We start from the raw sequence: 4,134 nt of genomic DNA on the forward strand, positions 1-4,134 counted from the left end.
AGATAAATACTATTTCTTATGTAATATTGATAGGCTACTTAACCACAATTGAAAAAAGATGGGTTTTGAAAAACTGTGATGTACAGTTGTGGATTGCTTATTTTGCATTTTTGTCTTCTTGCCATTCTGAAGTGTTAATGAAAATGACACGAAAACCCCAATTTTCAATGCTTAAAATTGCAGTTCTTTTCGAGAAGGTTGTGGAATATAGTAAAGTCCAGCTATTTTCAAAGCTGAAAAATAGCATTACAAATGCTGAAAAAAATAAAATCTGGCCAGAAATCACTTAAAAAATAAACAATGCTAGATATGGATATGGACAAAGCCCAGACAAAGTCAGGAATAAGTGGAAGAACTTTGCAAGTGTGACAAAACAGAGGGCTGTGGCATGTAAGAGGGAAGCAACATCAGGCCCTCTCCAGTCTGGCCCTTCAACATCAGGCTTCACATCTTCAGAGGGCAATAAGAAGAAACAATGCTTTAAAATCAGTTCTTAGCTACACTGCATTATTATGCTGTTGGAAATGTATGGAGGTGGTGGGTGATGGCCTATTGGGTGGGTGATAGAAGTACACATGACTCTTTTGTGTGGGCCACTTCTGCAGTTTGCAGGTTGCTGAAGAGGGTCATGGCTTTGGTTATAGCTGCCTGCTGGAGACATGTCCTCTTCGCCCATACATCCTGTCACCACTGCAGTTTAAACCATTAGTTTAATGTGACATAATTTATGTTCAATATTTGGTTTCTTTGCCGATATGTATTAAATGAACACTTAAAAACATTTAAAAAATGCAGATATACATACACTCTCTCTCTCTCTCTCTCTCTCTCTCTCTCTCTCTCTCTCTCTCTCTCTCTCTCTCTCTCTCTCTATATATATATATATATATATATACACTGTAAAACCCAACAAGTTACGGTAACTCAAACCATTTGAGGAAACCGATTGCTTCAAACCAATTAAGTTTTAAAACCATTAAGTATGAGTACTGAAAACTCATATACATTGAGTTAAATTAACTCATATTTTAGTGTTGTTTAAGTGTTAAAACTTATATTTTAGTGTTGTGTTGATCAATTATTAAGAGTAAACTGAACTTAAAGATTTTAAGTTAATTTTATTAATTCAGTTTGAATTCAGGTAACAAATCTAACTAAGTCTTAACAACTACATGGTTACTTAAATGGTTTTAGGAAACAGATTGCGGCAAATGGTTTAAGTTCATCAAACTCAAAGTGATTAAGTTACATAAGACTAAGCACAAGCTAACATTGGTACAAAATGAAGACAGAACAGGAGGGTATTTTTAAGTAATTTATTGAAATATAACATTTACATCATAAATACAGTATGCCATATGTTCACAAATATAACTAGACAAAAAATATTAGACTTTTTCACCAAATAAAACAGCACAAACATGTTTAAAAAAGTCATAACATTTAAATAACCAAACATATAAAATAAAAAAAATTATGTAAAAAGGTACGTTTCCTCAAAAAGCAAAAGCACTGTATGATCTTTAATGTACTCTAAGTGTATTGCACTGACCGAAGACTTGGCAGACATCACCACCTCATCTTTAAAGACAATCAAAGCATCCAGTGGGTTTAAAGGTAACGTTCCCTCTTCCTCCTCGACAGTAAGGATGGTGACTGTTGGCTTCTGCACCTGGTCAAGCTCCTTTTTCTATATGCATTGGAAAAAAAGTTTGTATGTCACCACATATAAAAATAACCCTTGTCAGGGCAGACACCATATTTCAATTTTCATAAATAAAAAAAAACGTTGTTATAAGGAATGGATTATTGTTGATTTAATTGGGCGTGTGCTTATTTAAAACCCTGTAGTTCAATTTTGTAAAGATGTTAAGTTGTTTGTCAGCAAGGTTTAATTGGGGGAAAAACATTTTCAGGGGTGTATCAGTCGAATGTTCTAGACCTTAAATTGAATGACGAATTGAATTGAATTGAATTCAAGCGATAATGCACACATTGCAAAACATTTGTTTTTCATGTCAGTATGTCATAAATAGAAAGAGGCAACAGTTTACTGTCAAAGATTTGTCGCTCACATCACGCCGCATCCAGTGTAGACAACATAACGGACTATAAGGGGCTCTTTTGTCCTGTCGCGCTGCTCACATCCGGTGTAGACAAAGTGAAACAAGACAGATTTGATTAACAAATTTTAAATGGATAATGGCAAGACATCCTTGGTGTAAATTACGTTCTTCTTTCAGATTAATATAATCAGAGCGGTATTAATAAATGTCCTGGTTAATCCAAGCATTATAATGGCAGTAAATGGCTGTCCAAAATTTGAAGCCAAAAAAGTGCATCTATTCATTATAAAAGTAATCCACATGACTCTGGAGGGTTAATAAAGTACTTCCGAAGTGAATCGATGGGTTTATATAAGAAAAATATCCATATTTAACTCGTTATAAAATAAGAAAATAACTAGTTTCCGGCGCAACGATGACGTCGGATAAAGCGTAAAAAAGCATAACTGCCACGGCGTTGACGGCGGACGCAGCGTAAAAAACATAAATGATGTGACGATGATGTCGGGCGTTGCACAAGCGTTTTGAATCACGAGAGGATATTTTTCTTACACAAACCCATCGATTTAATTCAGAAGGCCTTTATTATTCCCCCGGAGCCGTGTGGAGCACTTTTAAAATGGATGGGTGCACTTTTTTGGGCTACAAATTTTGGGCTGCCATTCACTGCCATTATAAAGCTTGGACGAGCCAGGACACGTATTAATATAACTCTGATTGTATTCGTCTGAAAGAAGAATGTCATTTACACCAAGGAGGACTTGAGGGGGGAAGTAAATCAGTGTGAACGATTCCTTTAAGCTTGAGCTGAGATTGGTTTATTATGTGTCAAATAAGCTTTTGCTGTGCTCAATGTATATGCTAATGAAAGCCTAAATTAAACGTTTTGAAGACTAGATTTTCAATGGACAGATTAATAAAATTCTTATGTGTTTGGAACAATATGAGGGTTGGTAATTTATGAATCATGACTGAATTTGTATTGGCAAGTGGACTATACATTTAAGACAACTTGAATGATCAACTATCAGTCACTGTAACCACACCATGCATTTATGCTGGTGGCAGCTGAAAGGTTAACATGTTGCTAAATAAATGTAATGTAGTTTTGACATGTGTCCTACCTTGTGTCTTGAAAACATCTCCTGACTCTTCCTTTTAAATAGTAACAGACCTGCCAGGATCGTAGTTTTTTTTATGATTCATGACAAGACTTCTTCTTCTGCCAGTGAAAATATAACACACGAAATGTTTCTGTTTATATTAGGAAAGCCGACTATAACAACAACTTTCAAGACTTGACCAGTATTCTCCTGAAGCAATACAACATGACTTTGAATGATAGACAGACTGGACTTTGGACTTTAAGCCTTTTAAAAAAATCATATTGCTTTAGAAGACTTACAAGTTGTGCTAAAAGACATTTATGGTCATAATTACGTTTGCAAAAATAGCAATTCATTCAAAAATTTAAATTGAAGAACAAACTTATATTTGTATGAACATTATGTAACTGTTCATAACGTTATCATTTGCATTTTGCACAGTAACGTTACAAAATTCCATTGATTTGTTCAATGTTAATTCTAACTTACTTACTCATAGAATTGTAGCCACGTTGCTGCCATTGCACCTTCGTCTTTGCTCTGAAAAGATTTAAAAGCATGGCAACAATGTGTTTTTTTGTGTCAAATTTTATCTAACGTTAGCAAAACAGGATCTAAAATGCTCCTCAAGTCACTTTGTTCACCCCGGAGCTTCAGCTGCTTTAGTCAAATTAACTAGCATCACATATGATAGAGGAAACTCGAATTCGATTAACAATACATTTAAAACGGTTGTAATATAAGGAATGCGTGAGTTTGCATTAACGTTTTGCTTTAACGTAAGTTAGTTAACGTCACTGTGGCACGAGACGAGAGACATGGAAAGATGGCCAACTGTCTCAAAAGCCAGCGTTTATCTGTCCGACTGTGAGAAAGCACAAACATATATTTTTTAATTCCCCGCTGACAAACTGCGGTGTAAAACAGCATAATTAACTCCAAACGTGTACATTACCGTTGAT

General features: G+C 35.1%; 1 long non-coding RNA gene across 1 annotated transcript; it reads right to left on the bottom strand.

Moving 5' to 3' along the window:
• Positions 1-1,149: 1,149 nt before the first annotated feature.
• LOC137040518 (uncharacterized) lies at positions 1,150-3,745 on the bottom strand. The gene is made up of 3 exons (XR_010897924.1): positions 3,666-3,745; positions 3,191-3,240; positions 1,150-1,690 (listed from the first exon to the last, which is right to left on the bottom strand). It is a non-coding gene; the product is annotated as an uncharacterized lncRNA (long non-coding RNA).
• Positions 3,746-4,134: the final 389 nt, after the last annotated feature.

Source organism: Pseudorasbora parva, chromosome 14 (assembly GCF_024679245.1).
Source record: "Pseudorasbora parva isolate DD20220531a chromosome 14, ASM2467924v1, whole genome shotgun sequence".
NCBI lineage: Eukaryota > Metazoa > Chordata > Actinopteri > Cypriniformes > Gobionidae > Pseudorasbora > Pseudorasbora parva.